Genomic DNA, 25,959 nt, shown 5'->3' with positions numbered 1-25,959 from the left:
CTTCGTTCAGTGAATGTTTCAATCAAACAACAAGCCGCAAATTTCCATTCCTTAAACATTTCTTTTTATTTCGAACGTAAGTTATTAGTTAAATACTTTCACAATCCTGGTCTCTAACATCGCTAATTAGGACGTATTTCACAATACTAAAAATATCCTAACCTTGACTTTGAACAGCGTTCTTATATTACGCTGATTCGACGGTGGACACCTGTCTCTCATGATCTTCTTAAGCAACAGGCAGTGTACAATTGTAATATGATCTTTTTTTAATAATATTATGAATATTTATATATGTGTTTGCAGAGAGAGAGAGAGAGAGAGAGAGAGAGAGAGAGAGAGAGAGAGAGAGAGAGAGAGAGAGATTGACTTTTGATTGAGATTTTTACTTTAAGTCGTAACTAGTACCTGAATTTTTGGTTGCTGCCTCCTTGAATGCACCAGTTGTTGACGTATTGCAGTTTGGAGGAAGTTATTGTTCTTTAAGGTTTAAAATACGACTCTGTTAGTTACTTGGCCGTATTTCGGATAGCTTTGAGCCCAAGTTTTCGTAGCTTTTCATACCTAAGGGACCACTGTTGTAAGTAAGTAAGATCAAACAGCAATCTACTTTTCGTGAGAAAAGGAGACTGCTTGACACACAAACGTCCTTCAAACTACACGTCCTGCTACATCAAAATTGGTCAGTGGAGTTCAGCACCATACTATTGTACAAGAAGATAAACCAATTATTGTAATTAAGAAATTATGAGAGGTTGTTACTTATTGAGTGAAAACTATAGAGAATGCATTTCTTTTCCTGTATTTTAGTGAGCTTTGTACACTTACAATTCCGTCGATTGATAGACGGCAACGGCACTGAAGTTCCGCTCCTTTTCCAAAAACAAGACATTTCTAGTCTTCACTTCCAAAAATTTTGTACAAATAAATGTTTGGCAATTCTTATACATACTTCACTCGGTTTTATCACTAGAATATCAGTTTTCGGTAAATATAACAATACGTTCTGAGCGACGGCCTAGCAACACGTCCTCTTTCCACAAGATACAAAAAACAGTCTTTTTATTAATAAATTAATTTTTTTCAGAGTCCATACTGAAAGTTTCTCTAATACTATCGTTGCGGGGATTGCACGCTAAAGAGTTTCTTGCTGTCCAGCTGCACTTCACTTCACTTCAAGTACTTTTTGAATCACATTTACATTTACAGTATTTACATACATTACTGAGCTTCTCAGAATAAAATCAGTCACAAATTAGCTAAAGAAAAAGAAAGCAGTGAGGCACACATAACATTACACAATGAGGTGACAAAAATCAACGGATATTGATATCCACGTATAGAGAAGGCGGTAGAATCTCTTACACAAGGTATAAAGAGACAGTGCACTGGCGGAGCTGTCATTTGTTCTCAGATGACTCCTGTGAAAATGTTTCCGACGAGATTATGGCCGGAACAGGGGAATTAACAGACTCTGAATGAGGAGTGGTAGTTGGAGATACGGACGTTCCACTTGGGAAATCTTTAGGAAATTCAGTATTTCAAGATCCACAAGGTCAAGAGTGTGCCGAGAATACCAGATTTCAGGCATTACCTCTCATCACGGACATCGCACTGGCCGATACACTTCACTTAACGACCGAGGGCAGCAACGCTTGCGTAGAGTTGTCAGTGCTAACGGACAAGCAGCACCGCGTGAATAGGCGCGTAAATCAATGTGGGATGTACAACGAACTTACCGTTACGTAAGTGTAGCGAAATTTGGCATTAATGGGTCATGGCAGAAGGCGGCCGACACGAGTATCTTTGCTAACAGCCCAACATCGACTGCAGCGCTTCTGCTTGTGACCATATCGATTGGACTCTAGCCGACTGGAAAACCACGACCTGCTCAGATGAGTCCCGATTTCAGCTGGTAAGAGTCGATGGTAGGGTTGAGTGGGGAGCAGGCCCCAGAAGGTCATACACCCAAATTGTCAACAAGGCACCTCGCAAGCTGATGGTGGCCCAATGACAGTGTAGACTATGTTTACATTCAATGGACTGGGTCCTCAGATCCAACTGAACCTATCATTGACCGGAAATGGTTACACTCGGCTACCTGAAGATCATTTTCAGCCATTCATGGAATTTATTTTCCCAAAAAAGATGGAATTTTAATGGGTGACAAAGCGCAATGTCACGCGGCTACAGTTATTCACTATTGGTTGGACGAAGGTTCTGTACGTTTGGAGCGAATGATTTGGGCACTCGTCAGATATTTTTAGACATAAACGAGAGGTTAATTGACGCACAAAATCCTGCACCACCAACACTGAGTCGATGCCACGTCGAGCTACTGCTGCTCTACGTCGGACAAAAGGAAGTCCGAGTCGATATTAAGAGGTATCCCATGACGTTTTTCACCTCAGTGTATTGCTCGAAATTTGAAGCAGAGCTGGCCGAGTGGCCGAGCGGTTCCAGGCGCTACAGTCTGGAGCCGCGCGACCGCTACGGTCGCAGGTTCGAATCCTGCCTCGGGCATGGATGTGTGTGATTTCCTTAGGTTAGTTAGGTTTAAGTAGTTCTAAGTTCTATAAGACTGATGACCACAGAAGTTAAGTCCCATAGTGCTCAGAGCCGTTTGAACCATTATTTGAAGCAGAATACCAGTCACATCTTATTAACTTATTTTCTTTGATCTGTTAATACACAGAACTAGAGAACAAAATTTAAAATTATCACTAACGTTGAAACCGTATGAATGGAACGGACGGAATGATGTTCGTCCGTTACAGTAAACCTTATTTTTGTTAAATTTACAAATTATTATACGAAACTGTGTATAATTACAAAACAAAGCATATTATATGGAATGCTTATTACATATGACTAACATAGGCTTTCATTAAACAGATATGTTAAAAACAGTAATACCAAAAAAAAAATTGTTTTACCAGTAGGCCTGGAAGGAGTTAGATGAATCCGTCTTAAGATAATTAGATACATTATTACAAGACCGTATAGCCTGTCTAATTACTTCATTGTAATCAACAAGCAGTTAAGTTACATAAAAATCAAAGCATTTCCATGGGATTTTCTTGCATAGAAAACGCACGCGACGGCGTAAAATGGTTCGAGTTCGAAATTATGAGGAAAAATACATGAGAAGGACGGATATTATGTAACAAGAGCAGAGGGGACAATAAGAGTGGAAGACCTACCTCATAATGCTCGGATTAGAAAGGACATAAGACAAGGTTGTAATATTTCACTCCTACGGTTCACTTTATGCGTCGGAGAAGCAATGACGGAAATAAACGAGATTCGGGATTTTAGTTCAGGGAGAAATTATGTCAGTGTCAATATTCACTGACTAACACGACTCATTACATGGAATCAACTGTTTAATTAGCACAGAAACTGAGTTGGGAGCAAACCGAATAAAGGCGATAATAATGAGGAGTAGTAGATAAGAGGCTAGTGTTAAAATTAACGTCAAAATTGGGAAACAAGAAGTAAACGAAGAGAAGGAATTCGGAAGAAAAATTACGATTGACGGGTGAAGCAAGGAGGACATAAAAAGTAGACTGGTAGAGGTGGAGATGACATTCCCAGCCGAGAGAATTCCTAGTATCAAAGATTGGCTTTAACTTGAGGGAGATATTTCACAGAATGTATGTTTGGAATAATGAGTTGTATGGAAGCGAAAAATGTTTGTCCTGTGGTACCGTAGAATATGTTGAAAATTAGGAAACGAACACGTGGAAAAACACTGAAAAAAAGAACGGGCAGGACGATAGCGCGTGTATTAAGACATCAGGAAATTACTGGCATGGTACTGAAGGGAGTTGCGGAGGGTAAAATTAGTAGCGGAAGGCAGAGATTTGATGGCACGTAACAAGTAACTGGAGACGTACACATTGGAAGCGTGTATTTGTCATCGCCATACTGGCGTATCACCCGGCGTGATGGTATGGGGTGCCATTGGTTACACATCTCGGTCACCTCTTGTTCGCATTGACGGCACTTTGAACAGTGGACGTTATATTTCAGATGTGTTACGACCCGTAGCTCTACCCTTCATTCGATCCCTGCAAAACCCTACATTTCAGCAGGATAATGCACGACCGCATGTTGCAGGTCCTGTACGGGCCTTTCTGGATACAGAAAATGTTCGACTGCTTCCCTGGCCAGCACATTCTCCAGATCTCTCACCAATTGAAAACGTCTGGTCAATGGTGGCCGAGCAACTGGCTCGTCACAATGCGCCAGTCACGACTCTTGATGAACTGTGGTATCGTGTTGAAGCTGCACAGGCAGCTGTACCTGTACACATCATCCAAGCTCTGACTCAATGCCCAGACGTATCAACGCCGTTATTACGGCCAGAGGTGGTTGTTCTGGGTACTGACTTCTCAGGATCTATGCACCCAAATTGCATGAAAATGCAATCACATGTCAGTTCTAGTATAATATATTTGTCCAATGAATTCCCGTTTATCATCTGCATTTCTTCTTGGTGTAGCAATTCTAATGGCCAGTAGTGTACATCTTTTAATCACTAAAGGCGTAAGTGCGACCTTGAAATTTAATCCAGTTTAGGAACAAACTGGCCAAGAAGCAAATATAGCCCATTGGACCGCTTGCAATTCGTGATAATTACGATATAAGTTATTACAGTATTTCGTAACTTCGCGAGCATTCTTTATTATCTTTCACTTTTTTCCTCTACTCTTATGAAGAGACGAAACTGCTAGCCACGATTAGGAAAGAAATTATGCGAGATACAAGAGCGTACCCTGGATCTGAAACTGGGGGCAGGTTGTAACAATTGGGATGGGAGATGGAGGAGGCAGGGAGGGGAGGGTTGTGGAGGGCCGAAGGCGAAGGGAGGTCCCACATTAGGTTGGCGTTGAATGACGATATAGTTTTGTGACTTACCTACAAAAGGTTCTGGGTACCCATGGTACTAATCAGTATCCATTACATGTTCCACCTTTATTCAAGCTGATAAGGAATTCATAGATCTGTCTTTGTGGCGGGGCAGGATGTGAGTTCGTTTTCAAGGCCCATTCCCTGGTAATGGCTCTGTTGAGAGACTGCTAATGGATGTCCGTACGTGAGGACACCTTGCACTTCCGCATATCACGTTCGACTGTATAGGTTTACGTATCACGAACCGCATTTCTTTCATTTAAGGTAACACGTCGCGCGGCTGGCGCCAGTACCTCTTCCTTGTAGTGTCATCTTTGCCATCGACTTCGCTTTGGCCAGCAGCGAGTCAGCTGTTCATAGCGGGTTCGTCTATTTAAGTCTGCAGCGCCAAGGCAGCAGCTCTCAATGTGTGGTCTGTCGGTTGCGGTTACAACACGGTCGGGAGGTTCGCCCTTACTTGGCGCGCATGCTCACTGCACGTGGTATTACTGGAGTGCTGCGACCGGAGACGGCGGAAAGGTTTGGGTCCCGGCACGAGACATGGTGTTTGGCTTTTCTCGCCACGCAGTGCATGTTGAGAAGAAGAGCTTGCCAGAGCGTCGCCTGGCATTAACTGGTCGCCTGGGCATGTGGTGTGTGTTTGATTTAAACAGGTGCAGTTGTGTGCTTAGCAAATATCTATTAATGGTTAATCAATGTTGTCTGCAGTGTGAGTTTGGTCCCGAGTGTGCCATGGGAAGTTAAGTCAAACATGGCATGATAACACGTCTTAGGGGTTGCACCTTGGGCAAAACAACGGCTTGGGCTTTCCATCTTAGTTTCCTACTACTTGACGAAGGATATGCAGCTATGTGTAAGGAAGTTTGTGAGCTGCTCATTATTGAGTGATTGTATATCTAAAGTTGTTGTAACCTTGGTAATTTGCACCTTAGTTTACGAGTAACAAAATACTATGCTGTCTCGTAAAACTACATCAGATTCCATGAAAGTGTAGTTCTGATGGGCTCTTGCCAGTTTAAAATAATATTCAGCTGTTACTATCACGTTTCAAGGAACAGTCTTATCTACGCTTGTGTGTTTAAACGAATTCTTAAGTGTTTAATCAAAAAAAAAAAAAAAAAATTGCGAGCTTTACTGTTTTAATGTTACGTTTTATTCTTTTATGCAATATGAATGTGTAATTGCAAGTGTGCTGTTGTAGTTGATTTATGTTTCAGTTGTGCGGAGCGCAGTGTATTTCCTCCGGTACGGTGGGGCGTGGCACAGGGGCTTGACGACTTGGCCGTTGCCAGTGGAACTGTGATTCGTTAGACCGGGCTCCATGATGCTGTTCTTCTGTCTCGTTCTCGTCCTTAAGTTGAGCATTGCTGTTCTCTTTGTTCCTGACTCTATCAGGCCATTAAGCTTTGTAGCTCGTTCCTCCACGGCTTTGGTGAATGCCCCTTTCGCTCGAAATATGAATTGAAACCTGTAAAACTGGATTTCACTCTGTAATTAGTGCCCGATCAAATTGCTAAAGATTCCGCCTTATTAATTCTGTATTCCTTTATCAGCCGTTTGTTTATTATATTTGTACATTGTGTGCTGGTCGTAAAGTTAATTTTTATAAAGGAGGGCTTCGTGTGCGTATATCCTAAGGGAATGTTAAGTACTGAGGCGCTGTTTATTATTAATTGTTTGTCATTTTAATCAGGGCCTCCCTCTACTGGCATCATCTGGATTATTCCTTAGTGAGAAGTCAGTGTGTTCAGTGTTTTCACAGCCGAGCGTTTAAGCCTTAAAGTTGCCTTTATTATTACTTGTGTGCCTTATGTTATGCCTTAATGTTATACCTTGGTATGAATTTACATTGCAAAAGAGAAGTCATTGTACAGCATAGTCTTACGGGTTCAGACTTTGGCAAGTTTTGATTTTATCAACTATTCACGCCAACTGAAATTTTGTTAATGTTTTATGCATTTGTTAACAGGGGCTTAAGAAAAAACTTTAATGTGCTTCTGTGAGGTTGTTAAATTTATCTGTTTTGTTGTATTATATTGTGCAAACTAATAAACATTGTTCAACACAAGCTGTGTGCGTTTGATAATTATGGCCCTGCTGTTTCCTGTCTTATTATTTGACGCAAATAGCACGTTCCATAAGGTACAAGTCAACTGGACAAAGCTGAGGTCGTTTACACAGAAACTTGCTCTCCTCTGATCAGGGTCACCAATAAGGACGCACCTGTCTAATTAATTTACCCATGCTTCCGCATGCGCTGAGCTGCAGAAACGGTCACGATCGGTCGGTGCCATTCACCATCGACAGTGTAGTGCAAGTTCAGGTCTCGCCACACGTCGCGTTATTTCACTGCTATTGCTAAACCTCGAAGTTCCTTAGAGCCATCAAAACTCGTAGCAGAGAAATATGATACCGTAAATGATTAGAACGCTAATAAAAGTAAGGCGGAACTGGCCACTATATGTCACAAGTCAAGGACTCGTTGTTGTGAAAGAGGGTGGGTAGTATTATCATGTTAGTAGAGAAGCAGTACAGCAGGCCAGTGAGAAGAGCTCAGTGATTTCTTAGTGGATTAGTCATTTGATTCAACCGAGTAACACATCCATCAGGGACAACTCATCTCCTCTAAAGCTGCCCAAGTCGGCTGTTGGCCATGTGACTGAGAAGTGAAACGTAAAGGGCAACCACAGCTAAACCTATATCATGCGGACCTCATGTACTGGTGGACCGCCGGGCACTGCGGAGGGTCGTTCTAACATTTCGCGTGAAATCAGTGAAAGGAATCACTCGTGAATTCCTAAATGCTACAAACAGTCCAGCTACTAGCTGTGAGTAGTGAGTTAAAAACAATGCGGTACAGTGCTGGAGGAGCTCTGTAGTCAATACTAAGCCACCATTGAGTTTGTGTCAAAAACGACAGTGGATGACTGGAAACGAGTGATTTAGAGTGGCAACTCAATGGAAGGGTTTGGGTTTGCCGAATTCCTGGAGAACGTTAGCTGCTATCATAATGTAGTGCCAAACAAGATGTGCAGAGAAGGTAGTTTTACAGAATGGGTATGTTTTCCGCTGTCAAAATTTGGTTACCTTATTGCGTCTGGGAAAACACTAAACACGGGAGTGTATGAACACATTCTACAGCGTTGTGTACAGTAGACGATGACTGTATCAACATGACAGTGCACCCCATCGTAAAGATTCGCCTGTGAGGCAATGGTTTGTGGACACTAAAACTGCTGAACTCGATTGACCTGCTCAACGTTCCGAGCTGAACCCACGGCAACACCCGATATACGCGTTAGAAAGTCGACTTCCCTCCAGATACACTATGTGGTCAAAAGTATCCGGACACCCCAAGAATCATATGTTTTTCATATTAGGTGCATTGTGCTGTCACCTACTTCCAGGTACTCCAAATCAGCTACGTCAGTAGTCATTAGACATCGTGAGAGAGCAGAATGGGGGGCTCCGAGGAACTCACGGACTTCGAACGTTGTCAGGTGATTGGGTGTCACTTGTGTCATACGTCTGTACGCGACATTTCCGCTCTCCTAAACATCCCTAGGTCCACTGTTTCCGATGTGATAGTGAAGTGGAAATGTGAAGGGACACGTACAGTACAAAACCGTACAGGTCGACCTCGACTTTTGGCTGACAGAGACCGCCGACAATTGAAGAGAGTCGTAATGTGTAATACGCAGACATCTATCCACACCATCCCACAGGAATTCCAAACTGCATCATGATCCACTGCAAGCACTATGACAGTTAGGCGGGAGGTGAGAAAACTTGGATTTCATGGTCGAGAGGCTCTTCATGGGTCTTATATGACGCCGGTAAATGCCAAACGATGCCTCGCCTGGTGTAAGCAGCGTAAACATTGAACGACTGAATAGTGCAAAAACGTTGTGTGGTGTGACGAATCACGGTATACAATGTGGCGATCCGATTGCCGGGTGTGGTTATGGCGAATGCCCGATGAACGTCATCTGCCAGCGTGTGTAGTGCCTACATTAAAATTCGGAGGCGGTGGTGTTATGATGTGACCGCGTTTTACATAGAGGGGGCTTGCACCCCTTGCTGTTTTGCTTGGCACTATCACAGTACAGGCCAACATTGATGTTTTAAGCACCTTCTTGCTTCCCACTGTTGAAGAGCAATTCGGGAATGGCGATTGCATCTTTCTACACGATCGAGCACCTGTTCATAGTGCACTGTCTGTGGCGGATTGGTTACACGACAATAACATCCCTGTAATGGACTGGCCTGCACAGAGTCCTGAACGGAATCCTATAGAAAACCTTTGGGATGTTTTGGAACGCCGACTTCGTGCCAGGCCTCACCGACCGACATCGATACCTCTCCTCAGTGCAGCACTCCGTGAAGAATGGGCTGCCATTCCCCAAGAAATCTTCCAACACCTCATTGAACGTATGCCTGCGAGAGTGGAAGCTGTCATCAAGGCTAAGGGTGGTCCAACACCATGCTGAATTCCAGCATTACCGATGCAGAGCGCAACGAACTTGTCAGCCATTTTCAGCCATGTGTCCGGATACTTTCCATCACATAGTGTACCACCTCTGTTGTCAGCTCTTGAGGACGAGTGGGCCGCCATTCTCCCACAGACCTTGACAAATTTAACTGACAGTGTCTTCAGCAGAGTTCCAGCCGTCATAAAGACGGAGGGTGGACACATCCCACATCAATATTTTGGTCGGATACTGTATGAAGCGTCTGAGAACACTAATGAGACTGACAACACTGCGAGCGATCTGGCAATGCTGTGTTGTTCTACTCGTGTACACCTATGTTTCCATCCATTCCAGATGCTCAGTACGAGTTTCAGCCGCGTACAGCCATCACGTGATTTTTAAGAGCGCCATCAGTGATGTTATGTTTTTGCTGTGTGTGTCACGAAAATGGCGCAGCGGAATTTAGAACAACATTACGGCATCAGGTTTTGCGCTGAACTTGGGGAATCCGCGAGTGTGACCCTTGAGAAGTCGGAACAGGCCTATGGAGAACATTCCTTAGCAAAAGCACACGTTTTTCGCTGGCACAAATCATTTTTGGAAACCTGAGCACACGTTGAAGATGAACCTCGCTCAAGGAGACCTTCAACATCAGAAACTGACGAAAACGTCGAACGTGTGAGCTGTTGTGGGAAAGACATTTAATAACAAAGATGATAGCTGACCTGTTAAACACTTTTATCGCACATCAAATGGTAACGCTGAGTAAAAGAGTGCTGGCTGGGTAAAAGAGTGAAAGGGTGAAACCGGGGATTGCAGACAAGTGGATGCGAAAGATCTGTGCCAATATGGTGCCAAAAAATTTCACAACTGGGCAGAAGGACAATCGAAGAGACGTACGCGTTAATCTTCTTGAGAGGATTGCCAATGACAACGAACGGCTCAGTCGTGTGGTCATAGGTGATGAATCGTGGATTTCTGACTACGATGTGGCAAAGTGAGGAGTGGCACACTGAGACATCTTCTCGAGCGAACAAAGGTCGAATGAGCAAATCAAAGTTGTAAACAATGCTGATTTGCTTTTTCGGCTGTAGGGGTATCGCGCATAAAGAACTTGTTCCTCAGTGACAAACTATGAACGAAGTGTTTTACGAAGATGTCCATGGAAGCCTGAGTAAAAGAGTGAAAGGGTGAGACCGGGGATTGCAGACGAGTGGATGCTGCATCATAACAACGCCCCATGTCACGGAAGTTTTGACCTCAGAAGGCATATCTGTCGTTCCATAGCCTCTCAGTTCACCTGATCTGAGTCCCTGTGCCTTTTTCCTTTCCCTAAATTCAAAAATGTATTAAAAGGACGTCATTTTGGGTCTCTGGAGGGCATTCAAAAGAATGTGACCGACGTGTTAAAGCTCTACGAGTTAGAGGACTTTCCGCACTGCTATCACCACTGGGTACAACAGCTCGGCCGATGTGTACCTGCGGAAAAGAACTAACTACTTTCAAGGGGACAATATTATACTTTGAATAAAATTAAAAAATTTCGTAGATAAAAAATTAGTCTCATTACTTTTCGCACACACCTATTTTTCCTATTGGACGTTACTTAGTTAATCATCCTAAACTAGCTGTTATGTGACCTACATTTCACCAAATCCCTTATTTAAATACAGTACTGGCCATTAAAATTGCTACACCAAGAGAAATGCAGATGATAAACGGGTATTCATTGGACAAATATATTATACTAGCACTGACATGTGATTACATTTTCACGCAGTTTGGGTGCATAGATCCTGAGAAATCAGTACCCACAACAACCACCTCTGGCCGTAATAACGGCCTTGATAGGCCTGGGCATTGAGTCAAACAGAGCTTGGATGGCGTGTACACGTACAGCTGCCCATGCAGTTACAACACGATACCACAGTTCATCAAGAGTAGTGGCTGGCGTATTGTGACGATGCGTATTGTACGTTGGACTGGAGGTGAAAGGAGACTGGGTCTCTCTACAGACGAGCCTGGCTGGGTTCGCCGCCTGAAGTGGCCAAGCGGTTCTAGGCGGTTCGAATCCTGCCTCGGGCATGGATGTGTGTGATGTCCTTAGGTTAGTTAGGTTTAAGTAGTTCTAAGTTCTAGGGGACTGATGACCTCAGAAGTTAAGCCCCATAGTGCTCAGAGCCATTTGAATCTGGCTGGGTTCAGAATGTGACGACAGTTATTTCCTGAAATTTAGAGAAGGAGGAACACGTTATTCTCCGCATCATCCTGAAAATTGCTGTCACTTTGCAGGCGGTGTATGTTTAGGCAGATAGACAATAATTTTTGAAAACGTTTCTCGTGGAGATCAGCTGTTTTTCGTAGTACTTTAAAACGAACATAAACTGTCTCAACCACAAGAAACTTTTATTTTTGTGGTTACTGGTTTCGGTCAGTTATTGACAATCTTCAGATCTCATACCATGTTGGCAGGCGGAAGCGATTACGTTCGTGAAGTTCGTAACGCCTGCTCCATTCGCCGCCTCCGCCTACCAACATGGTACCGAAAACGGTAACCACAAAAATAAAGGTTTCTTGCGGTCGTGACTGTTTACGTTCATTTTAAAGGCACACAGTTCCGGATACCTCTGCACGTGGAACTGTGACTTCTCAGATCTACTGAACTGGTATTCTTAGCGCTTATATGTGTACTTCTGCCGTCCTACTATGTGGCGATTTCTGATGAGGGAAAACGATGCTTTGGCATACAGGGCTCGTGTCATGTTTGTATATCTACATCGGGGAATAATACATCTCATACTGTAAAATACCATATTTGTGACTTCTCCGCAGTTTCATGAACACTAATCTCTTCTCCAGAGATATTTGCCAAGATTAGAGACTTTCACGAAGAGTATCATTTACAGCCACGATCATGACCGTCGTCTCACACTGCTGTTTGCTACTTGGGAGAAGAAAAACACTCCGTATTGTCGTTAGTTATGCTGTAGCACTTCTTTCCCTCGAGAACAGACGACAGTATTCCTACCATGACAAATACTTATCAGGAGTCGACAAAAGTCATTTCATGAAGACTTTTGCACTGTTCTTTATTTTGTATAGATAACACAGTCTGCCTACACATAGGCTCATGTGAAGAGTGGAAGGAAAAGACTTCTCCAATCTCTTTTTTTTTTCCTCGGACTTTATCTAGTATCTCCACGGGGTCGGCATGTCAATTACTGCATTTGGCAATGTCAGTGGTAGAGAGGGTGTTACTGTAGGATAAAGTTCACAGACATCGTTTTGGACTCAAAAATGGTTCAAATGGCTCTGAGCTTTATGGTACTTAAAATCTGAGGTCATCGGTTCCCTACACTTAGGCCTACTTGAACCTAACTAACCTAAGTACATCACACACATCCATGCCCGAGGCAGGATTCGAACCTGCGACCGTAGCGGTCGCGCGGTTCCAGACTGAAGCGTCTAGAACCACTCGACCACCAGTGGCCGGCAGTTTTCGACTGACACCATATACGTCATAGGCAGTTGTATGAAGACGAGGCTGCGTTTTTTCGGCTCCAGACAACAAATGTAACTGCTCTTAGCTATGCAAGTGAAAACCAGCACATTCTGTTATAAACGTACAGGGGCGTATGAAGGTGGTTGTGTGGTATGGAGCTGCAGTGCCTCCCATTGTTGGACCGTTAATTTTACCCACAAGGATGAATGGTGAACGACATCTGGATACGTTACTAGAGCGTGTGTGGCCAGTAATTCCCAGTCTCACAATTCCACTTTATGCAGGATGTCGGATGTCAAACAAAACTTCAAGGTCTGTCGTGTGTAATGGCCCAGGTATCAATGTAGCATTCATTTGCAGATGTGATTGCAGTAGCTCTACTTTGCAGACCCCAAGGTACTTACAATTCTACGTTAATGTTAACTGGTTCTTAAGATTCTTCTGGTCAACCAACAATTTCTGACTCTCCTGTCTGTAAGTACTGATTAATGACTACCATATACATACTGGATGCTTGCTTGCTTATAGGTCGTGCGACAGCGGCAGGGCTGACATGAGATCCTGAGTGTTGCCTTTGTTGTTTCACAGTAGATTTAAAAAAGTTCAAATGGCTCTGAGCACTATGGGACTTAACATCTTTGGTCATCAGTCCCCTAGAACTTAGAACTACTTAAACCTAACTAACCTAAGGACAGCACACAACACCCAGCCATCACGAGGCAGAGAAAATCCTTGACCTCGCCGGGAATCGAACCCGGGAACCCGGGCGTGGGAAGCGAGAACGCTACCGCACGACCACGAGATGCGGGCACAGTAAATTTAAGCAACTGCTCTTCGCAGTATCGCATATCGCAGCTGGTTCTGGATAGGGTACAGCTGTTTTTTTTTTTTTTTTTTTTCACCGCCTGAATTGAAATAGATCTAATCAACACTAGCTCTATCTCTTGTTATAAAGTGCGTTACATGATGGCAACCCATTCTTGAGAGCGTTAGTACTTCTCCATGGATATGATAAATCTACACGAATGAGTGTCGCTGTCAAAGCGTCGAACGATTACTATGATCTAGGAACGCTGCATCTGTCGTTATTGATATAGCTACAATAAAATATCGTTTTGTCAGCTGCGTTCGCAACTCCTACGTAGAAAATAACAAGAATGTCGAGCATTAAACGATCTCGAGCGTCTCCGAACTACTGCGAATGTCACCTACGGCATAGAGTTGCCTTCCCCAAAAGGTAAGCCGGCCTAGGTGGCCGTGCGGTTCTAGGTGCTACAGTCTGGAACCGCGCGACCGCTACGGTCGCAGGTTCGAATCCTGCCTCGGGCATGGATGTGTGTGATGTCCTTAGGTCAGTTAGGCTTAAGTAGTGCTAAGTTCTAGGGGACTGATGACCTCAGAAGTTAAGTACCATAGTGCTCAGAGCCATTTGAACGAGAACGTAAAACGCAGAGCGGGATGACGATGTCGGCGAGCAAGTCGAACGCAGCGCCACAAACTGCCAACTAACCAACTGCGACTGAGGATAGTTCGTCCACCGGACGCTAGATGGAGTCGGCCGTCGCTTCGCGGTATAACGCCAGTGTCGCACGGTCTTACCAACAGAGGGCCACAGGTCGCTGAAAGAAACGCGCCTCAGTGAGCATCGGATCACCGACATTTTACACAGTGAGGCGGCAAAAGAGCGATATTTCCACTAAACTCAAACGCTCAGGACATGCAAAAACGCAGACAACTAATAAATAACTATTCGCGGTAGCCCTGAGCCACATTCAGCCGTTATCGTTATTAACGCCCACATTGAAGAGACGATATCTACCAACTAGGATTGTTACAAGTGAATTTATTTATGCAAATCATTATGAGAACCATTTTTAGACTGCTTTTTTCTGTGTTGAATGTTGAACTAAGTTTACAGCAAGTCTCATATCACTTTTCCCTCACTCACATTTACGTTTGTTGCTACCACTATAGTTTTTAGATGGCTACCTATACGCTGTTTTACGTGCAGTTTTATTATGTTATATTTTTGCACTGTCAATCGGGCGTTCCTTTTCTGTCAAAGAAAAACAAGTCAAACCTTTATTCTGGGAGCTAGAGACTTTAAAAACGCTAGGGGTGGATTCCACATACTACGTATTATATTTGGCTGTTGTAGATGGATGTTCTGGTGGCGGAATGCTGATGTGAGGGAGTTGTTAAAATGTTCTCCCGTGTTCCTGTATGTACAAAGCAATGTGCCTTCTAAACGACCTCCGGCGTGATGCAATGTCGCCGTAGTCACGGAGTGACAAGCTTTCTCGATCGGTGTTAGACGTCATGTTCTGTTGGACTGCCGACCATGGCCTTACATCGCTGTACATACGGCAGGTCACACCGCACAAACAAACGGCATGGCGAGGATCTAACGTGGAATAAACATTGCATACACATCTAACGATTATGATGATCTGTTGCTGATGTTCGGTTAATGATGACACGATGGCAGTGAAGCAGCTATGGCGTATGCCGTGGGATGCCCTGTTCGAAGATCTACAAACGTCAACTTTCCGAAACAACTATTTTGAGAAGGTGCAGTAGTAACAGACGGAAGCCAGCAAGAAGTGAGGAGATGGATGTTTCTGCTTTAGCTGCAATACACGACGATCCTCACATCAGCTTACGAGACGTTGCTGCAGTCACTGCTATCAGCCTCACATCTATGTGGCATACAGTACAGGGTCGCAGGTTTCACCCACACCACTTGTCACTGATACAGGAGCTGCATAGGAAAGATTTCAATTGGAGAGTTATTTTCTGTGGATGGGGGGTATTTCCAAAGTATTATCTTCTTCGATGAATCCACGTTCACAAATTATGGTGCAGTGAAGCGTCATAATATCCATTACTGGGCCGCAGAAAATCCTAGGTGGGTACGACCTGTTGATTATCAACGGAGATGGTTCATTAATGTGTGACGTGGAATCCTTGGGGATGAAATCATCGGTCCACACTAATTTGTGGATACACTGACAGGTGAGATGTATCGAGCTTTTATGGTCTACAGTTTACATGCTCTCCTTGCAATCTGCCGTCTACACATTAGAGCCTGTATGTGGATGCAATAAGATATTCACCCAGTCCAATCTGCACTTGCCCAATTGAACACAAGCAGATCTCTTTTTGTAGGGATATCTGAAGAATCGTGTTTATGTCGCTGAATTCACAATCTCGTGTGACTGCAAATGGCACATCGAGGAAACTTATCGTCCCGTGACAACGGCGACATTACATCTCGTCCGCTGGTCATTTAGACGACTCATTGCATTGTGCGTTCAGGAACATGGGGGCCACATTTGAACATCTCACTTACACTAACATTCCGTCACCAGAACATCAATCTGCACCCAGCCAAGTATTTTGTACAGCATGTTGCATCCACCCCGAACATTTGAAGCACCCAATAGAAATGTGATTCAAATTGATTTGTATACAGACGGTTTAAATCCATCATCTACCCCATAAAAAACTAATGTTCTGCTGAAAAAAATTGTATCTCTTTGTTGTAAAGCTCTGGAACTAGCACAATATACTATGTTTATAACCCTGCAGAAAGTATAACATTTTTAATATGGACCCATTTTAATAAATATTCCTGTCACCTGTTAGTATATAACTTACAGGGGCATACACTTTGTTTTAAACTCTCTGTATATGATGTATACCAATCTCTTGTTATCGTCCCTCCCACTCACAACATGACTAGTAATTTACATCTATGTCGCACCATTTGAGGGGTCCATATTTCCAGTTCTATCACAACTCTTTTCAACTCACTCGCCTTTCCATTTCTTCGCAAATGCAGCACCTCGTTTACTTCTTCCTTTAGTACTGATTATGTATTACATAATGTACTGTTTTTGTAGAGTTCAACCACCTGGTCTGTCTTTTTCCTAACTTCTTCAAAGTGCTTTTTCTAGACCCGAACAGGTAGTGGTTGTATTGTGGGAGTGCTAGCAATTTTCACCTTCCGTATCAACCTCCATACCTCCACCGATCTCCTATATCCAAACGAATGCTCTATCCGCATCAGGCGCTATTACTAAAAGGTATGCATTATTTCCCCACACAATCTTTTCCATACCTCTTGCTTCTTTCTTGTTTTCTCTTTTAGCTAACTTTTCTTTTACCTTTCACCTGCTACTATTAGAGGACTTTAAATGCATATACTACTACTACTACAACCAGTACTATTACAAATATAAATGGGCCCTATCATCACTACTGCCACCTCGATTTTATTACAGCAACTACTACTACTGAAATGTATATAAGAAATATTTATACTATGCCTCAACTACGATTGCCTTTCGACCGTATTTTGATACTGTTTAGGTCGATGATTCTCAGACCACAGTTAAGTACTTTTTCTGGTATCATTACACATATTTTCTCTTCACAATACAGTGACTGAGAAACAAACACACACCTTCTGTTACTGGACTGTATAATTTGTATACTTTCGCTGTACGTTCTGTATCAGGTCAGCCACGCTATCGGGCACAGAAGTGTCTTGCTGCTTGCAGAGGCTATGGTAACAAATCAGAGCGCATTATTTAGGTTTCACTGAGACCCACTAGAGTGTTCTTGTTTTCTGGGGCTTTCCTGTGCCAACCACCCTTCATTAAGGGACTGCTCCCTAGGATCTTCTATTGCCTGTCTCTATATCTGTATCCACACACATACTCCGCAAGCCTCCATTCGGTGTGTAGCTGACAATTCTACTGCTGCTAACAGCCGAGCGGTTCTAGGCGGTTCAGTCCGGAACCGCGCTGCTGCTACGGTCGCAGGTCTGAATCCTGCCTCCGGCATGGATGTGTGTGATGTCCTTAGATTAGTTAGGTTTAAGTAGTTCTAAGTCTAGGAGACTGATGACCTCAGTTGTTAAGTCCCATAGTGCTTAGAGCCATTTGAACCGTTTTTGCTGCTAACATACATTTCGCGTAAGGACCACGAAGAAAACATACGAGAAATTAAGGTTCATTTGAAGGCATATAGACAGTCGCTATTTCCTCACTTTATTTGCGAGTGTAACAGGAGAGGAAGTAACCAGTAATGGTACAAGGCACCCACCGTCACGCACCGTGCGGTGGCTTGTGGAGTATGTTTGTAGATGTAGGTGCAGATGGTGAAGAGAACCTTGTACCACTACTAGACATTTTCTCCACTGTTCCACTCGCAAAGAGAACGGGGGTAAACGACTGTCTATGCGTCTCCGTATGAGCCCTAATTTCTTTTACCTTATGTTGGTGGTCCTTTACTGACCGCAGTAGAATAGTTCTGCAGTCAGCTTCATCTACATCTACATCTACATCTACATCTACATGGATACTCTGAAAATCACATTTAAGTGCTTGGCAGAGGATTCGTCGAACCACCTTCACAATTCTCTATTATTCCACTGTCGTATTGCGCGCGGGAAGAATGAACGCCTATATCTTTCCGTACGAGCTCTGATTTCCCTTATTTTATCGTGGTGATCGTTCTTCTTTATGTCGGTTGGTGTCAACAAAATATTTTCGCATTCGGAGGAGAAAATTGGTGATTGGAATTTCGTGAGAAAATTACGTCGCAACGATAAACGCCTTTCTTTTAATGATGTCCAACCCAAATCCTGTATCACTTCTGTGACACTCTCTCCCATATTTCGCCATAATACCTGGTAAGAATCCCACACCACGCAGCAGTATTCTCAAAGAGGACGGACAAGCGTAGTGTAGGCAGTCTTCTTAGTAGGTCTGTTACATTTTCTAAGTGTCCCGCCAATAAAACGCAGTCTTTGGTTAGCCTTCCCCACAATATTTTCTATGTGTTCCTTCCAATTTAAGTTGTTCGTAACTGTAATACCTAGGTATTTAGTTGAATTTACGGCTTTTACATTAGACTGATTATCGTGTAACCGAAGTTTAACGAGTGTGGATGACCTCACGCTTTTCGTTATTTTGGGTCAACTGCCACTTTTCGCACCATTCGTATATCTTATCTAAATCGTTTTGCAGTTTGTTTTGATCTTCTGATGACTTTGTTAGTCGATAAACGACAGCGTCATCTGCAAACAACCCATGACGGCTGCTCAGATTGTCTCCCATATCGTTTGTATAGATAAGTAACAGCAAAAGGCCTATAAGACTACCTTGGAGAACGCCAGAAATCACTTCTGTTTTACTCGATGACTTTCCGTCACATACTAGGAACTGTGACCTCTCTGACAGGGAATCACAAATCCAGTCACATAACTCAGACGATATTCCGTAAGCACGCAATTTCACTACAAGCTCCTTTCGTGGTACAGTGTCAAAAGCCTTCCGGAAATCCCGTAATACGGAATCGATCTGAAATCCCTTGTCAATAGAACTCAACAAATCATGTGAATAAACAGCTAGCCGTGTTTCACAGGAAGGATGTTTTCTAAACCCATGTTCACTGTGTGTCAATAGACCGTTTTCTTCGAGGTAATTCATAATGTTCGAACACAATATATGTTCCAGACTCCTGCTGCATATCGACGTTAACGATATGGGCCTGTAATTTAGTTAATTACTCTTACTACCTTTCTTGAATATCGATGTCACCTGTTCAACTTTCCAGTCTTTGGGTACGGATCTTTCGTCGAGCGAACGGTTATATAATGATTGTTAATTATGGAGCTAATGCATCAGCTTACTCCGAAAGGAATCTAATTGGTATACATTCTGGACCAGAAGACTTGCTTTTATTAAGTGATTTAAGTTGCTTCACGACTCCGAGGATATTTACTTAAACGTTACTCATGTTGGCAGCTGTTCTCGATTCGAATTCTGGAATATTTACTTCGTCTTTTATGAATGCTAGTACTGTAAATTGTCGCAATAGTGTTTCGCGAAAAAACAAACAAACAAACAAACTGTTACATCCACAGAGTAACACACATTTGCGAACAAAAATTTTTTATTAGGTGTAGCAAGGTCACCGCTTAATTTTACAAAAAGATAAACTTCCTTCGAAAACAAAAAGCTTCTTTTCCTTCCAAAATTTTACAACAAGCCCTAGAATTATGCCACCTTATTGAATTGAAATAGTAGCAACTGAACTGAATTTACGTTCCTTCGTCTGGTTTTCTCTCGACGCTCTCCGGCGAATGCTGAGGAAGTAGACGGGCACAGAGTCGTTGGCCAGCGTAGCGAAGACGGGGGCACCTGGACGTTCCGGCTGCGTCGAAGTCTCTTCCGGGCGGCAATCCGCGGCGGGTCGAAAGACTCCTGTTTTCCTTTCGTCCGGCTATTTAAGCCGGTGGCTCGAGTCTTCCTCCGCTGATTCCGGATTGATGATTGGCGGTCGTTGGCGATCCCTGATTGGCGGATGGTTGTGTCATCGTGTGACCATCCGCGCCGGAAAAAGGCTCGTGCGCGTCCGTATTTCGCGGCTGATTGAATGTTTCGCGGGAACGCCTCTAGCGCTGGCTGGCGGAACGCGCCGGTACTAAGTTGCAGGCACCGTTTAACTCTGCCGCGGTAGCCGACCGTTGCATTTGTGTGACTGTACGCGCCACGGCACAAACACAAACGTCACCTTGCCTCCAGGGATTTCTATTTGCGTTCACGAAGCAACAGCGTAACACTGATCGAACCTACTGGTAACAAATCTAGCCACACGCCTCTGAACTGATTCGGTGTCTTCCTGTGATCCGACCTGGTGGCAATCCCCAACACTCGAGCGGTACATTACTCAAGAATGGGTCACACTGTTGCCCTATACGCGGTCTCCTTTACAGATGAGCACCACTTTCCTAAAATCCTCGCAATGAACCGAAATTGACCATTCGCCTTCCCCACTATCGTACTAACGTGCTCATTCCACTTCATATCGTTTTCCAAGTTTACTCCTGGATAATTAATGCAAGTGACTGAGTCAAGAACGCACAGCTAATGCTGCTTCGAACATTACGGTATTGTTTTCCTGCTCATCCGCATTAACTTACGTTTTTCTACATTTACAGCAAATTGCCATTTGCACACCAACTAGAAATTCGGTCTGAGTCATCTTGTATCCTCGTACAGTCATTCAGTGACAACACCTTTCTACATACTAAGCTTCATCAACAAACAGCCGTAAGCTCCTGCTCAACCTGACCATCGAATCATTTATGTCCTTACTGCGGCGTCCTTCGCTCAAACCTTTCTCTGAGACAACAGCGGCTAGAAGATTTAGATTATTCAAGTCCTATTTTACTCTAGTTACGTCGTAAATAAAAAAAATGGAAGATTTATTTGCGGCTTAGTATTTTACTAGGCGTTTTCCTGTTGGAGCTGCTACGTCATTTCCTACCTCTGATCCATGAATTAAATTCGTGAGACCCAGATTTCCAATCCCTGTCTGGCCATGCTGATTTAGGTTTTACTGGTTTCCACAAATCGCTTAAGACAAATGGCAAGATGGTTCCTTTGAAACGGAAAAGGGCGATATCATTCCGCGTCCTTTCCCAATCGGAGTTTGTGCTCCGTCTACTACCACCTCATCGTCGACGTAACGCTTCTTCCTCCAAATAGTGGATTGACTTCATTGTAGGGAAGCTAGAATCTAACACTGACATAGACAAAAGGAATAAAACTACACTGACAGGAAACACCCTGCAATAGACTGTGCCTGGTAGAACCCTGGTATCTAGTAGTCTACAAGATGAAAACTGCAATACTAAGAATTATCTTTTATCATTGACGCTATACACCGACATCCTAATTGTGCCTTTCGTCTCATAAAAACAAAATTACCTCATATGTAAGATCTATCTATCGCAATAAGAGAAGATTGGTACTTCCAACAAGAACGATTGCTTTAACTTCACTGTGCGCATTGTAATTAGTCTAATCTTGCAGCCGCGATCCCTGTTGGAACGATGTGTATGTACTTGGTGTAGCATGTTCCTAGATTCCTCACTGAAAGCTGGCTCCTGAAACACTGTAAATGGGATTTCACGGGATAGTTAGCATCTAATTTCAGGCATCCGGTAGTTGAGGCTTTTCAGCATCTCCGTGACACCTCAGGACAAAAAGGCGAGTAACAACCCCTGCTGCTCTCCTCAATATTCCTCGTTAGTCCTCATTGTTGCGACTACCACAAACTTGAGCAATATTCTAGGTATGGGCGCACAAATTTTTTGTAAGCAGTCTCATTTCTAGACTCATCGCATTTTCCCAGTACCCTACCAATGAACCGATTGTACCATCTGATTCACCTACGGCTGAGCCTATGTCACCGGTCCATTTCATGTTCCTATAAAGTGCTACAGCCAAGCATTTGTATGAACTGACTAATTCCAAATGAGACTCACTGAAGTTTTAGTCACGCCATTTTACGATTCTGTGTTTTTTAGAGTGCACAAGTTTGTATTTCTGATCATTTAACGCAGGTTGGTAATACGTGCACCACTTAAAAATCTTTTCAAGTTCTGCCTGAATATTTTTGCACCCTTTTTGGGATAGTGTTTCATTTTGGATAAATGCATCATCTGCAAAAAGTCTGAAGTCACTGTTAAAATTGTCTGCCACATCATTAAAGTACAACATGAACAGCAAGTGTCCCAACACACTTCTGGAGCGACCTTCAAGTTACGTTACATCTGTCGATGACCCTCCATCCAAGAAAACACGCTGCACCCTGTCTACCAAGAAATCTGCAAAGCGCTCACAAATTTCATGCGATAGCCTTACGATCGTATTTTAATTACTAAGAACTGATGTGTTGCTGAGTCAAATGCTTTGTCGATGTCTTTCATCTTTCCCTGAGAGAAAGGGGCGAGTTAGGTCTCGCATGAATGACAGTTTCAGAGGAGGTCATTTTGTTCGAGGTACCTCATTACGCTTAAACTCAGAATATTTTCTAAGATTCCACTGTGCATTGATGACAAAGGTACTGGTGAGCAGTTTTTGGATTACTTCAGCTAATCGTCTTTTAGAGGGGTCTGACTTGTCTTTCATTCAGCCACGAGGCACTGTTTTTTGTTCGAATGATCTGCGGTATATTACGGTAAAAAGATTGGTTACCTCATCCAAATTCTATATATAATGTGACGGAATCTGTTTCCTAGACTAGTCACCGAATGTGAAATAAAACCCTTTTGTGCAACCTATACATAGTCAGCTACTTGGGTGGTGTCCTCCGATGTACATTACAGTCCTTATCCATTTAGGGTCTTTGAACCCGTTAAGCGATTGTCTGGGAAGTCGCAGGCTGCCTGGTCGCGGAATCTTCGAAGTTTCTGTTTCTCGCCTTTCACTCGACTCTGGCCACGATTATGTCTAGAGAAAATGTTGCTGAGTATGAGTGTCGTTCAAAAGTGCATGAGCAAGGCTGATTTTCTCAGAAGCACCACGCCTTCCAACGTGCGCCACAATCTATAAATGGTTGTACTCCTTTCGCTCAATGGCTGCTGGCACAGCCTTTTCAACATGTTGAAAGAGGTCTGGCACACACAGAGTGAACATTCCAATTCCTTCCTGCCATTTTATCAAGGGGTACTTTTACTCGTCATACGTTCGATCTGCCGAAAATTAACAGACTCCTCACGCCGTAGTGCTTGCTGTTCCCAGATACGGGAGGCTTTAGGTTCGCCAGCAAGTGTAGCGAATCTGTCGAGATCAGTTTCAGCTTCAGTGGCGAGCAGAACTCCTAACTTGATGGTAAGGCGGGTAGGTGTAAAAAACTGAGTTCTCTCTGGTCCCTGCGTCTAGAACAACCACCTGAAAGGTCACTCATAGTCAAGTGGAGAAAGGGTGATACATCCTATACGTTATGCAGAGGAGCTAGTATCAACAGGACAAGATAGTAATTGAGGTACCTTTGGTAGTTCCAGAACATGTCTCACGGTAGCCGTCTCAAGAGCCCCATCTGCAGCAGCTTCCAGTCGTTTGACAAAAGTCAGGACGATTTTCGGCTACTGATGAGCACCAAGTAACTCATCTAGTGTCTGAGGACAGAATTTACAGTGGGGCTCCATGTGAGCAAACACATTTTTTGTGATGAGGTAGTATTTCATCTTAACACTTGATGTTTTATTTCCCACTATTATCTTTTTTTAATTGCTGTTCCTATTCTTTGTTTTATCTCGTCTCAGTTAGGTGCTACAGACAAACTCTACAGTCCCATTTTACTGTTATCGACTACTGTCGTCACTGTAGCTTTGAAAACAAGTGTCCTAGTACCCATACTGTCTATGTAAGGCGAGACATGGACTGCCACAGAGAACCACCACATCATCGGCTTCAAAACACCATACTTTCTTATAAACAGACAGGTTCCCACCAAAAGTCAGTCACACCATGCCGCCGCTCAAGAAAAGTCAACAGTAGATTGCCATCTCAGCGTTTTCCAGCCGGGGTGGACCCGGAAGTGTCAAGCTACGGCTCTTATTTGCAACGATTCCGTTGTAATTGAGTTGATACAGAAATTCACTTTATCTTCCATAGTCGATATTTTTCCCATTTGTTTCTTAGTTGTATCCAGAGCTGTTATTGTCTTATGTTAGTCGTTATTGTATTTTGGGTAACTTCCAAGAATGATTGCCTATCGAAGTCGCGAGGACGAAATGATACATATCGAACGTGCGATTGTAAATCGATCATGCAACTCTGGTGGCGGGCGTTATGAGTATGTTTACGGTGGTCACTACAACAATGACAAAAGAAGAGCGTTAAAAAAATACTTGTAATTACAAAGGAGACGGTGTTGCCATGTGGAAGTCCATGTGATGTGTATGCTAGAGGAACAATTCCCTTTTTGCCATATCCTGGGTAAACTCTGTCAATATCACGTAAAAATATGGATAGAGTGTCACATACGTTAACTTTTCGCTGCAAACGTAAGATGTGGAAATAGAGGTACTGAAACAAGTACAGTTCGTCTCTTTGTCCTGGACGCCCTTCTCTTTTAATGGAAGGCTTCACAGATTTCCATAGCGTCTCGATGTTCTGGGTGTGCACACTGGGGTCATCCGAAGACACGAACTGTACAGAGTGGTTGACGAACTCGTGGTCGAATCCTTCTGCTTTGAGTCTCTTGCAGGACTGAAATCCGTCTGTAATGACTTCACTACCAGGCAGTATGAAGTGCTTTATCAGACGCACTAAAGTGACCTTGTCTCTGGACAATACTGTGACAACGTAACACTTCCGGGACTCTCGTTCTATTCCACCAAATATCGAAATATGATGAATTTCACTCTTTGAAAGTCATCCTCTGTGGTTCTTCCTTCTTGCTATGTGAGATTCGTCCACTTCAACAACTTTGCTCGGTCCACCAATAGGGTACACTGTCGTTCATCACTACCACATGACACACTTCTCTGCAAAAACCGAAACAGTCGCATACGGTAGTAGCAGACAAGTCAGTTTCCGATGCTGTTGCTTGCAAGGTTTAGTCTTCAATCCAGGAAGATACACGAATTACGCTGGTCTGGATGGATAATTTAGAAGAGTCGAACCACGTATTCTTCCTGATAGTCGTTCGTTTTCCGCACTGTCAGCAATGAAATTGTAACGGTATTTCAGCACTGAAACTCTTTTTACAAAGTTTTACACACTTCGCACCACCACAGTCTACACAGTCCCTCCTTTCCCTATCCAATAGTACTCCATATTTGCGACAAACAGTGAAACAAATTTCTACGCTGGATAAGCATGGAATTAAATTTTTCCATGTGAGATAATCAGCCGAAAAAACGTCAAGAGCACCAGACATCCCACTCACTACCGACATAAATCGTCTGGGTTTCTCTAGCGACTCACAAATAATTCGCGGAGATATGTAATTTAGAGCAACTAGGGGAACGAGGGAAAGCAGATAAAATTGACAATCACAAATAATTGATCATAACGTCCGCCAACAGAGTCGCATGATCGATTTACAATAGCACGTTCAATATGTATCGTTTGGACCCCGCGACTTCGGAGGCAATCATTCTTGGAAATTAACGTATTTTGACTGACTGTGGAGTGGAAATTTGCTTTTAGCTATTGTTTTTCTTGTCTTCGCATTTCGTACGACATTATTATCTGA

General features: G+C 43.4%; 1 protein-coding gene across 1 annotated transcript in view; it reads right to left on the bottom strand.

Moving 5' to 3' along the window:
- LOC126455883 (high-affinity choline transporter 1-like) overlaps nt 1-25,959 on the bottom strand; it is a 449,603-nt gene that overhangs the window by 39,425 nt on the left and 384,219 nt on the right. The gene's annotated exons all lie outside the window — the stretch shown is intronic.

This window comes from Schistocerca serialis, chromosome 2 (assembly GCF_023864345.2).
Source record: "Schistocerca serialis cubense isolate TAMUIC-IGC-003099 chromosome 2, iqSchSeri2.2, whole genome shotgun sequence".
NCBI classification, from domain to species: Eukaryota; Metazoa; Arthropoda; class Insecta; order Orthoptera; family Acrididae; genus Schistocerca; species Schistocerca serialis.
The sequence above is the reverse complement of the archived record's forward strand: the minus strand, read 5'-3'. Positions and strand labels throughout refer to the sequence as shown.